Below are 12,779 nucleotides of genomic sequence, written 5' to 3'. Positions count from 1 at the left end.
CTGACCGTGCTGCTGCTTCTGGTTTGTTGCTCCCCTTTTGATCTCACTGTCTTCTGTTCACAGATCTGTGGTGCTTAAAAAGGTCCTTGGGACACGGACCAGGCTTTGTGTTTTGTACAGGGTGTTTCTGTTCTCTGGATGAATGTCTTGACCTTTAAAAGGCAACTCTAAGGCTGTCAAAATGTGGTTTATTTAATCAAGAATCTAATTCAGAGATAGCAACTCTCTGTTACAGGCCTGAAATTCTCTCTCTGTATTGTTCATGCCAACACAGCTTTGCCCACCCAAATGTTCATGGAGCTCAAATAAAAGGAGCTGTAAATAGAGAAGAAAATGCCTTCAAAATGGTGAGATAATCTTTGTTAATATTTATGTTCTTCCTTGTTGGCAAAATGGGTCGTTTGAATCTGTTTTTATTTCAAAAATGAGAAAAATACAACTGATACTTTTTTTTCCTCAGTTGAGCAGATTAGTGAGCTCCAGTGAGCTAAACACAACACAATGAAATGAAGCAATTTAAAGAAAACCATTAAAGGTAAAAACATTTGAGTAATCAACAACAATGTTCTCTTCAGAACAGGTCATTACAACAAAGCTGGTTGTGCTGCCAGTCCTGTTGATTTTCACTGACTACAAAGCAGAATAGAAACTTTCTCCATAAACCCCTGGGTGCTAATGCAGGAAGGTGGCTGTGTAATCTGAGCTGTCTGACCCTGGCAAAGGAACAGACTGTAAGCTCACTGCCTAAAGAAATTATTAAAAAATTCAGTGCTGGGAGGAGAACTTGCTTCTTTATTAATGTTTATCAGATTAAAGAAGTTAAATAACTGAAGCAATATGAGCAGTGCATAAAAGCTGGGGAGTGAAAGGAGAAAAACTGGTTTGGGAGTGTGCCATGGCCTCTGTCACAGAGCATCTCATTGATCTGCCTTCCAGTTCATCCTGTCAAACAGCTGGCATGGCCTGGGGTCCGCAGGCAGAGGAGCAGCACCATTCATTCACCCTGCTGTCCTGAGCACAGATGCTTTCCCTGGTGCCTGGTAGTTCCAAGCCAGCTTCCAGAGCTTTGGCAGAATCGTTCACAGATGTCTGACACACCAGGATGACACAGAAATTCATACAAAAGGGACTTGAGGTTAATGCATAGTTAATACTGTTGTCTTTATCTCTGTAAATTGTATCTCCATGAATCTCGTAGGAAATAATATGTGCACACTGCATTAAAATTCCTCCTTGGAAAGTATATATCCCAGAAGTTAAAGAAGCTTTTTTATTTGCATGTGAGAGTTTGAATGTGCTTTGAAAGGAATTGATCTGTCAGTGCTGGGGCAGAGATCGTTACCCACAGAGCACAGTGCACAGCTCGCTCTTCAAAGAGCCTTTAATGTGCCCATGCTGGCAGCTGCACTGCCCAGCAGAAAGGGGAGGCTGCAGTGGCATCCTTCTCTTCTCAGTACCACACTTCTGCTGCGGCTGACTAAACCTCCCCAGTAAAAGCTGGGACCCTCAGGCCAGTCCCACAGCACACTGCCATGTCCCTGCTCCTCCTCAGCATTGCTGTCAGGCTGGTAGGAAAGTGTTGGAGATTTTTTCAGAAATGGCTTAGAAGGCAGCTGTGAGGAGTAAAATTCTCACAGCCTGTTTCTGTAAACAGCAGAAGTTCTCAGGTTGTTTTTAATTACAAGTAAAAGTGACAAACATGAAGGCCTTGAGAACCTTGCATACCAGAGTTCTCAGGCAGCTTTCTCATAACAAGTGGATATTCTATCTTTGGCTGTTTTGGGAAAGCAAAAATAATTTTGAGAACCCAAATCTTGGTATTGGAAACAAAAGGAGGGGTTGGTGTGTTATCTCTGACCTATTGTGAGCTCGGGTTTGCAATATGCATGAACTTGGTTAACACGGTTATAAAAAGTGACTGATTGAGTCAATAAACGGAGTCAGATGCTGATCAAGGAAAGATGGGTCTTCTCCCTCCGACTTCAATAGGAAAGCTCAGGATTAATGCCAGCTCATGAGAGCACAGAATTTAGACCTAAGATGTTTCTCAAAGACTCTACAAGAGTCAGTACAAACTGAAGTGGCCATAAGTATCCATTTATAGGAAAAGTAAAAAGCAAAGTAGTGACAGACAGCGAGTATTTTAACAGGGGAATCTAATTTTTCTCCTTTTACCACATGTTATGCAAAGGACGACGGTGAGCTCTGTATTTGCTGGCAGTGGAGGGAAGTCTGGGGAATCTATTCAGTTTCCTCCTCATTTAAACAAACACTCTCAGAACCATGACCAAGAAAGGAAGTAAAAGTACTTAGCAAACTTATATTAAGTGTTCTAACTCAATGTTTGTATTTTGCTCCTGAAAAATATACTGACTGTATTGATAGCACAGTAGAGTCCAGCTCCTGCAATCTGATGTGGGAGAGGTCTCAGGGAATAGTTTTAACCTTGTATGGAAACCTGGTTTTATTTTCAAAATACCTGCAGCTCAGAACAGTCTGAGCTATTCTGAAGCAAAAATTGTGGCCTTCAAAGAAAGTTCATGCAACTCCCACAGGGTAATCCTGTCTGGAAGAAAAAGCTACTGGTGCCCAGAGACAGGAATCCCTCTGAGGAAACCTGTCTCTTCCCCTAACTTTCTAGTGCTTTGGGAATGTGATTGTAAAACAGAGGTCTTGTGAACACCACGAATATTCCTGTAGAAAAATGATTTCTTTCCACCAGATAGCTGTCTCAGATAATATCAGCCTGCTACAAAATGCTACTGCTAGCCAAGACTTTATAGATTTTAATTTGATGGATAAACTTGTGACTTTGCTTACTAATCTGGAAGATTTTTCATATAAGCAACAATATTTATGGAATTATGCTCCATTCCCATAAATCTGTACTTTTGGCTATTGAGCCAGAAGTTCCCACTTCGGGGATTATAAAGCAGATTTTAAATGTGATTGAAAAGATAATTTGGTCTTGAGAAGCCAAAATATTTAAATTTTGTTAACTTTTTATTCTCATCTCATCAGTTTGAATGTTTCATGCTACAATTACCTTGTGTCTAAGTAAAATTTTATTAATTAAGGATGAGCTGCAACTCACAAATGCAATCTCCAAAGAAAAAGGAAAATCAATGAAGAACTGATGGGAGTTATTTAAGGATACATCTGAAAGTTTTGGATGAAAAATTTTAATTTCTTTCCATAATTTATCACCTCCGCTATCAAAATAATGTCCCTCCCGCCACAGAAGGCATGTCATAAACTGCATTGGATGGTAGATGTTGTGCTTTTAATCAACAGTGTTGGGACTGCATGGCTTGATTTTCCTTAGGCAAATCCCACATCTTTTGCAGATTTGAAGCAAAATGTTTTGTGCTTATTTGCTGCCTTGAAATAAATTAATTACAGTGACGGAAAAGAGATGGAATTGTGAAAAGCAGGTGTTTTATGGCAAGGAGTGGCCCATAATTTCATCTTTCTGAGATGAGGACAGGATATGATGTGCAGATTTGTGCCTCTCAGTGACCTCACTAAGTGCAGAATGCAGTAGAAGCATCACAGGCTTGGGAGCAGAAATAGCTGCAGAGGTACCTGGATACTTCTTTGCTGTCCCTTTCACCATCATATTCTCTTCATGACTGCAAAAGTAATTAAATCTGAGAAGCAGATTTGTGGGTCAAATTCTCCTCTTCACCCTGTACTGTATGTTTAGAATGAGTAATTTCACCAGGATTTATCTGTATTTATGGAAACGTACTGTGAATGAGAAGCTTGTTGATGATGACATTTTGCCCTCATTGGGAGATTTGCACCTGAAGTGGTATTTCCATCAAAACTGTGAGAAAGCACCAAATCTGAATGATGGTAATGTGTTATTTCACTTTGGCAATTTTGCTTTAAGAGCTGTTACTGTTTTTCTTGAGCCACCAGATTCAGCTTTTTCTAAAATAACATATTTACTGCTTCTGTCCCACAATAGTTTACAGAAATGGTCTTGTCTCTGTCTCCAGTGCTGTCTTGGGAGTACTTAGAGGTGTCCATCAGTGTGAGTATCTCTGAGTGACTAATACAGTGGATGAGCCCTAAGAGCAGCCCTGAGAACTTTGCTACCACAGAGGAAGTACAGTGGTGTCAGTGAGTGCTCAGTATAGATGTGTGTTATCCATGTGATCTAATGAAGTAGGTAGATACCCTCTGGAATCAAGAATATTTGTTCTGATGCTTCAAGAACCTTATTTTCCATAACTCTCAAATTCATAACACCAGGACATCAGGAAGAATGCAGGGTGAGTGGCTTAGTGTGGGCCAGAACTCCAGTCTCACCCTGCCTGCTCTTGTTCAAAGGCTTGCTCTTTGAATTGGCTTCTTCATGGAAAACGCCAGTTTCCACCTTACAAATTGGTTAAAATGGCTGCTGTGCACAGACCAGAAATAAAACAGTCATGGAAAGAGGGGGGAAAGCTGGAGCTGTGAACCAGAGAAAGACACTGAGTTCTCTAGTGGCTCGAGATCTCAGTTACATGAGCAGGGCTTCCAGCAGTGCAATTCCTTCTTGGATGTAAGTAGGGATTTAATTCCTTCTGATTTACTGCCATTTTTATCTAATTGGCTACTTTTACTGGCTTGATAGACAAAGAGTCAGAATTCCTTAGGATTATTTTTGTTATAACTAGTTATTTATTTCTTACTGAAAATATGTTGTTAATTCATAATAAAAATTCAGAACCCCATATGGATGAAACAAATGAATCACATATGTACTGAACATGGATTTGAAACACCAGCCTGTCAGTGTCATCCAGTGGAATTTAGCCAGAAGTTGCACTATAAACATGTGGGATCTACTTTGTCATAGGTTATATTTTGCTTGCCTTCTACGCTAGAACACTGATGTCTGATTTTGAATCATTATTTTTCCATTTATTCCCATTTGATTTATGCAAATATGTCAGTGACTGGAAGTGGAGAAAGTTTGCAATTTATCTTTTCTAAGAGATTATCTAGGAATCAGCAAACTGTCAAACAAGGGTTTATTCCTATTGCTGAAGTAAGAAGGATTGCACTGCCTGCTTTGACATTCCCAGCAAGGACAGTTAAAAGTGTATTATCCACCTATGGCTTGTACAGGAGAGAATTTTGCTTGCTTTTGTTATATAAGTATAAAAGAATATAAGGGACATTAGAGAAAGAGGGAAAGGGGTTTAGCCTGTATCAGTCGCAAACAGCAGGAAAAGAGAGGCTGTTATTTCATTACCAGTGAGTAGCATGTGATCTCTGAAAACCTCCTTAGGTCTTTTCAAAAGTCTGGAAAAGCTCTTATCTATATCATCTGTATCTACATCTTTATCTCAAAAGTTTTTGAACACTGCTCGAAAGTACTCAGTTATTAGGGCAAGTTCAAATTCCTTTTACCCACTGCAAGAATGAAATTGTCACTTTGGACCTTGTCTTCTATGAAAAAGAAAAACCAAAACACCCTATAATTCTTTCCAGGACCTTAAGCAAAAAAGGTTTTCAGAGAAAATGTTCTGTTTAGGTGGAAACAATGAAAAGCCCCACGTGGCAGAGCCTCAGCACACCTTTCATGTAGAACATACCCTGGTGTGGCTGTGCAGCAGTGGAGAGTGCTCGTGGGCACTCACAGGCCCTGCAGGGTTCCACACTAATGAAATGGTTAATGATGGCAAATCATCCAGGGGAATAGCCTGTATTCCATGCAGCCCTGTAAAGGATGTTTCCCTGACTTGTTTCACATCCCATTTTTTGCAGGGCTTGTTTTTATCAGCCAATCCTTAGTGAGGCTGCTGAGCTGGGCCCTGCTCAGGCTCCAGCAAACTGCAGCAATGAGGTTAATGCCCCCCAGTGCAGATTCATTAAAGTTTCTCATCTGGACTTGCCTTTTCTTCAGCAGAGGTTACTGATCCCTATAATTTGATGACAAAGGTATTAATGAAATTTGTGCTAAAGAGCATTCATTTAGTGAAGAAAACCCCAAAACCAACAAATACTTTTAGTAACATTTAAAGTAACCTGGATTATTTTGAAGTACTGGTTCTAAAGGTTTAACTACCTTTGATTTATGTCAAAAAATATTAGAGGATGGTAATCTAGAAGTGTGATCATGCAGAAACCTTTTTATCTAGTTGATTTTCAGCCGAAAGAAGACCAGTGGCTTCTCCCCATGTCTTTCTTTTTCAAGGCTGTATGGTACTGTTTGTTTGGGAAGTACGGCCTTCTTGAAACCAAAGATAGCCAGGAAAGAAGAACAATTTAATTTAGATTATAATTTGCAATTTAATTTGAGGCTGAGAAGACATTCTGAGAAGCATGGTAGTAATCCAGCGGAGGGAGAGTGAGATAAATAAGCTTGCACTAATGTCAGCACTAATAAGGATCCTGTTTTCAGCAGCTGGGGCAGAGTGGTCAGGAACAGCTCAATTATGGCCGTGCTGTACCACGGCTCGTGGTGCCGATAAAACCAGAGAAACCTCACAGTGTCTGGCTCTGAAATTTGGCAGCAAAATACAGGAGACTATTCCAGATGTGCTCATTGGGAATTTGAACAAATTCTTACTTACTTTCAACTTGCAAGGAGATGCAAAGCTTTCTTTCAGTCTCCAGACTTAGCAGATAGTTTTAAACAATGACTCACAAGTACATGAGTCGCACTTCAGAGGCTGCTCCTGTTTCCATGATCATTTAGGAGTTAACATGTTCTGTTGTGCATTTGCTCGATTGGAATTCAGTAGAGCTCTAACATTTCATCTCTCAGAGCTTATTTCTCCTCCTACCCCCAGTCTGTTAGGAGCTAATAACCTAAACCTCTAAGATAGCCTCGGATTACAGATACTGCTCAGTTCCTGAATACAGCGGGAACAGTTATTCGGGTTCTCAAGTGCTGCTGTGAGACACAAATAATATTCAACATTACCTTGAGACGTCACTTTTCATTTTTGTGGTGAGAACAGAGATGAGAATGTGGAGCTCTGATGAAGACTTTGGGGCTTTAGAAATGCTGTTCATTTAAAGCTTGATCTGTGAGCTTAAAGGCATTTTAAATGAAATGCTTTATTCTTTCAGGGGGTTTTTGCATGGATGTAAATGGTTAAATACGTACAAAACCTGTCTAGAGGCCTTGCCTCTCTACCTATTTAGGCAAGCAGACACTGTTTCTATAAATTATAATAAAATGTACAAATTGTATAGCAAATGACAAACATTGTAAAATGTTGTCTGAAAAGTTCAGCCAAGCACTAGATACAAATTGAATTTGATTTCCAAGATTCCAGACAAACATATTTTTGTTTCTCTAGATTTATGAGCCGTTCCAGTTCTCCACTAATTTCCTCTTAGTTCTTGGAGCTGTGTTTATATTTGGTTCATTTGGCCTACTTGAGCATCCTTTTCTATGCCTGTCCTTAAGTCTGATTTTCCAGTCAAGTACTCTTCTGGGGACACTCAGCACATCAGTCCCTTGAGGGCTAAATTTGGAAAGCACAGCATCAATGGTTATCATAACTGCCTTTAGAGTACATTGGAGTAGTGGAAGAAGTGATAGATTTCCCAAAGCATCCTAAAGAACAATTTCCTACTTCAGACCAGGACACATGCTCTGCTATCTGTTTAATCAAGTAACAGAAGGAACAGCCATAGTCAAAAGCCAGAAGAGGAACAATTATCTAGTCAGATAATTTGAACATCTTTAAAATTTGACTCCACAATGCAGTAGAGTATAATTTCATTTTCCTCCAGACATTAAAATTATTAATAATAAGAAGAAGTCACAATAAATTATGAACAGTACAAAGTGTTCAAACCAACTGAGTTGTAAATTTCTTTTGGCAAAATTCCAGAGGTCTTCCAGGGAAGGTTTTTTTCCTGATACTGTGCTTCCTTTGCATTTCTTTTCTTTTAGTACCATCAAAGAGAAGCAGAAGGCTGGACCATCCATTCTTCTGGGCAGGAGATGAAGAGATCAAGAAAGACTCATGATATTATCTTGAAAAAAGATGTAGGCTACTGGCTAAGGTTGGGAGTAATGGAGGTGAGTTATTTCATAACTAGTTTGGATAGTTTCCATGAGCTTGTTAGAGAAAAATGATATAATTCTGAAACTACAGCAGAGAAAGCACAAAGAGCAAATTACTTTTATGAAAGCTTTTGTGAGCAAAGCCTTTCATTATAGCTATTCCAAATGTGCAAAAGGGCAAAGTAACAAGTCTAAATACATTTTGCTTTTCTTAAGCAGTGCCCAGTGTGCCTTGAGCTCCATTTGTTCAAGTAAGTAGGAGTATGGTGATACAAAAGCAGATGGTGTTTGCTGCTATTGGATGACAGATGTTCCCTTATCCCTGAGATTATGCAGTTAAGTGTAATGCATTTATAGCTGGGTAATGCAGAATACTGAGCACCCTCAGCTCACATTAATGGCCAGGGCAGCTGCAGAGGCCCGGTGCCTCCCAGGAGGTGCACAGCTCTTGGGAGTCAGGGACCTTCTTAGCTGAACTCTTCACCTCAGCTCTTAATTTGGAGATGTCCTGATCATAAGTGTTCAGCACCTTTGAGATCAGCTTGCAGTCACCCTGGTCAGGCTTGAAGTCAAAGACCTTCCCTCTTTGCAGGAAATGGATCAAATGCCGAGGAACTCGGTTGATGCAATTGTGTGAAGGTAGCAATGCCACTGACAATGACCGTGTTGAAACACACGTCTCTGTGTTGCACTGAGGTAGAAAGGAGATAAGATAATCTCTGTGCTCAGTAGAAAATGCTCACTAAAAGCTAAACAGTTCCAGATGCTGGGTAGCCTCCTCTTTAGCTTTACACTGCTGCAGTGTAGTAGCATCGGGTGAGCCCTCCAGTCAGCCCTGATCCTCACTGCCCCTTGAGCATGGCCCTCCCAGGATTATCAAATAGGGCTCCTTGTCCTTCCACTGAGGTTTTTTTAGAATGACCAGAAGCATTTTTATATTTATCAATATGGACCCTGAGATGAGGCTGGCAAATGTATGAAAGTCAGTCATATTGGCTTTCATATATTAAAGAGATGCCTGAGGAGTGCAAAAGGGGATATCCCACTAATGAGAATTCTATTAAAATTCATTAGCAGGAATTTCTCCACAGTCATTATTTACCAGTTAAAAGTCAATGAGAAACCAAGCTCTTTCTTATTTCAGGGCTGATTGTGTAGACACAAAGTACAATCACCTATCTGTAACTTCTGGATGTTACTGCATACTCTAGATGGATATAGTTACAAAGCAATAATTTAGGACAACATGCCACATGAGTTAATTCATCCTTGCCTTAAAAGTTCCTGGATTCCTGCTGAACCTTAGCTTTGACCTTCTCTGAATAGAAACAGGAGATAGTGACTTCAAAGCTGATACATTTCCTGGGTAACAGAGTGCACAACCAAATTTCTGTTAGCACATATTAAAATAAATTTTCAGCAGTTAATTCCAATAGTATTTCATTTTATATTTTAGTGCTACAAATAGCAGTGTTCCTTTGTATAAAATGGTAACTTTTATTTCACTTGATGGTTTTCTCTTTAGTCTATGAAATACTGTAATTTGAAAAAAAAAATCACCTCCAAGGAATTGCTGCTTTAAAAAAAATGGATCTCTTATACCAGTTCCCTCTAAATTTTCTCTTTCTTAAACAATGCTGTATTTTTATGTAAGCAATACACATGCCAGACACTTGTGTGAAAAATATGATGTGTACAGTGCACTTCATTTATTTCTTGACATAACAACATAAGTTGAAAAAACACAGCAGTTTGTAGGAATTAAGTTAGGATATAAAACAGACTATTTATGTCAAGAGGAGGAGACAATTTGCATTAAAAACGGGGAGACGAGGACTTGCTACATAGTTCATGCAAATCTTATGTGAGCTTTATGAAAAGATGAGAGGGGCTCACTGCAGCCATGTGACAGAGCACAGAGCATTGACTCCAGGACAGTCACACAAGCAGGACAGAGTTTCACTGTGGAGAAACCCACATTCTGAATCTGAATCTAGTAAGTGCACAAACCCCATTGCTTATGGAAGTTCTGGGTGTGAAAGTGCCTCACCACCTCCTGTAACCCAGGAAGGGTCTAGGGCAGCGCTCCCTGGCAGCACAGTTTCTATCCCACTCTCTGCAAAGGGAGGAATTTGTCACTTTGGAACTTGTCTTCTCTGGAACCAGGACTTCAGCAGGCACTGGTAGGAGTTACAGTGCTGTACTGAACAAAACATATTGTCTGCCTGAAATCACAACACAATTTCAGGACGAGCAGGCTGGAATGAAATAAATATTTGAAGTTCAGTCCACTTCAGGCAATCTGCCCAAAATAATAGGTGATGGTTAAAAATGATATTTGGTTTCCAAATACCCATCTAAATACATTTTACTTGGCAGCTTGACAGAACAGTCATTTTTAGAATTTTATGCCATTAAAATCAGAGGTCAGTTAAAGTGTAACTATCCAAACATTAGACTAATTATTGCTACCCAGTGTCTGTCAAGGGCATTGTTCCTTGTCAAGATGCCTGCACACTTTAGCATAAATACTGTAACTCTCCTTCCCTAGCATCCCTCTTTTCCTTCACCCCAATCCACACACAGAGTGGCATTTAAATAAGATTCTTCACACTGTGTCATAAATATTAATGACATGAAACTCAGAGCTTGGCATTTTTCACTAATGGCCCTCTTCATCACAGTTTCACCACTGGACTGCAGCCAGCCCCTGTGTAACTGGCTGACATTTTTTAAAAACATGTTACTCTCAAAGTGAAACAAAATACTGAGACAATTTCTCACAAATTAAAATTGCTGGCAAATCTCTCCACATTGTGTGCTTGGGATGTCATTTGGCATGACTTTCTGAACAATGCCCATGTTGGCTTGGCATGGTTTGTCTTGTAATTACAGCTTATGCCTTTCACCTAATCCCTATAATAGCTCCAAATGAGCTGTGGATCAACATTTGATATAAAACTCTGCCTGGTTAAAAAAAAAAAGTACATATTTCTCTACAGTCCAACTTTTCTATGAAGCTTTCAGAAAATCTCCACAGAAAGATTGATTCCGCTGTTGGCATTTCTTAGTTCTTGTGGTTATTTGCATCATTTCTGTCCTTTCAGTCTGAGCTGTACCAGTCATCTGAAATTGTAAATTAAACAACAAACAGTGTTTTGGAGATGTTTATGGCAGCGTTCAAGATTTAATTTTCTGTTGTCTTTCTGCCTGAATGAAACACGTATAGCTCAGTCTCTCCATAGAAGATAATGAGCCTTCTGAGCAAGCTGCCAGACACTGACACACTCCCTGAAACAGCAAGTATGTGTTTGCTTCTTCTTAACCTTCATTTTCTATCTGAGTTAGGACAACAATCCCACAGGACATCCCACAGGCTTGAGCCTTTCAGTTTCTAGAGAAACTGAAATTTCACTAAAACAATTGGTGAATGAGAACAATAATAACTTGTCTTTTGCCTTCAGCAGAAAGTAGAAGTTGAAGGTGGATAAGAAACGTATTCTGGGCTCATTGAAATCAAATGTATTTCACAGTGTGGTGTGTGCCAGAGCTTTTAGTGCTTTGAATTAAACAGGATAAGGAGAAAACAGAACCACAGGGTTGTAGGGCGGGAAAGAATAAGAAATCACCTGACACAAGACAAAAGCAGAAACTTTTGGGTGTTTCCTGGCAGACATTTGTCAGCCTGCCTTGAAATCTTCAGTATAGATGCACAAAACCTCAGTCAAATTTTCCTGCTGTTCATGGCCCTTTCATTACAAAATGTTTCTGTTGATGTAAGCTGAGTATTTCTTGAATTTTGTCTTGTTACTTCTGCAGACACATAAAATAGCCTTCTACATATCTGAGAGACTGTTATCAAGGCTTTCCTCAGTCTGTTTGGCTAAATATCCCACTATTCCAATATTTTACCCTAAATCATAATTTATAGATCACTTCATCATTTTTATTGCTATGTTTGGGACTGTGTCTGACCAGTGCATGGACTCCCTGAAGTGTGGTCCCTGACACAGCCACAGCAATCCAGCTAAAGCTTTATCAGTGCTGCTCTAGCAAAAGTGTTCCTCTAGCAAAAGGGTTCCTCTGCAAACATTCCACATTCCAGAATGACACTCTGTGTTGGCAGCAGCATGACATTGTTAACTCCCATCCTGTCTGCTCAGCTGTCATTTCTATGCTCTTTTCTATCTGAATTTCTCCCTCCTCAGCTAGTCCATATTTTCTCTCTGTGCAGGTTATTATTCCTGAGGTTGTGGCTTACTCTTGTAGAAGTCAAAAAATGTACAAAGTTTTCCATTTGTATCCCGTTTGTCACAACTATGTGACCTCCAAAGGACTGGGAATGTACCAGACTTCATTTGTCTCTAAGTCAAACAAGCCTGTTGTGTGATGTGACCTTTGGGTAAGGAGTGAAAGCACTGACCAGCCCTGGGACAGACCCCAGTGGAACATCCATTTGATACATGCTCCCATTTGATAAGGAACATAACTGTCCAGCTCTGCACTCCCACTGGGCATCCTTTTTCCCTAATTTGCTGTGATATGAGACAGTATTACAGACATAACTAGTGAATGCTAAATATCTAAGATTCATAGTTTTTATTTCTGCTTTATTTCTCAATAATACAAATTTGAAAAAAAAATTTCTTAATATGCAGTAAACAGGGGAACCTTTGAAAGCACACATTTAAAATAATATATTGTTTAGTTTCTTCTTAAACATATAGAATGCTTTTGTTCTGAATGCTCTGGAGGT

The 12,779-nt window shown here is 39.6% G+C and overlaps 1 protein-coding gene across 1 annotated transcript in view; it reads right to left on the bottom strand.

Moving 5' to 3' along the window:
- PDE5A (phosphodiesterase 5A) overlaps positions 1 to 12,779 on the bottom strand; it is a 105,462-nt gene that overhangs the window by 60,041 nt on the left and 32,642 nt on the right. The gene's annotated exons all lie outside the window — the stretch shown is intronic.

The sequence above is a fragment of the Zonotrichia leucophrys genome, chromosome 4 (assembly GCF_028769735.1).
Source record: "Zonotrichia leucophrys gambelii isolate GWCS_2022_RI chromosome 4, RI_Zleu_2.0, whole genome shotgun sequence".
Classification (NCBI taxonomy): domain Eukaryota; kingdom Metazoa; phylum Chordata; class Aves; order Passeriformes; family Passerellidae; genus Zonotrichia; species Zonotrichia leucophrys.
This window is presented reverse-complemented; position numbering and strand designations above follow the sequence as displayed.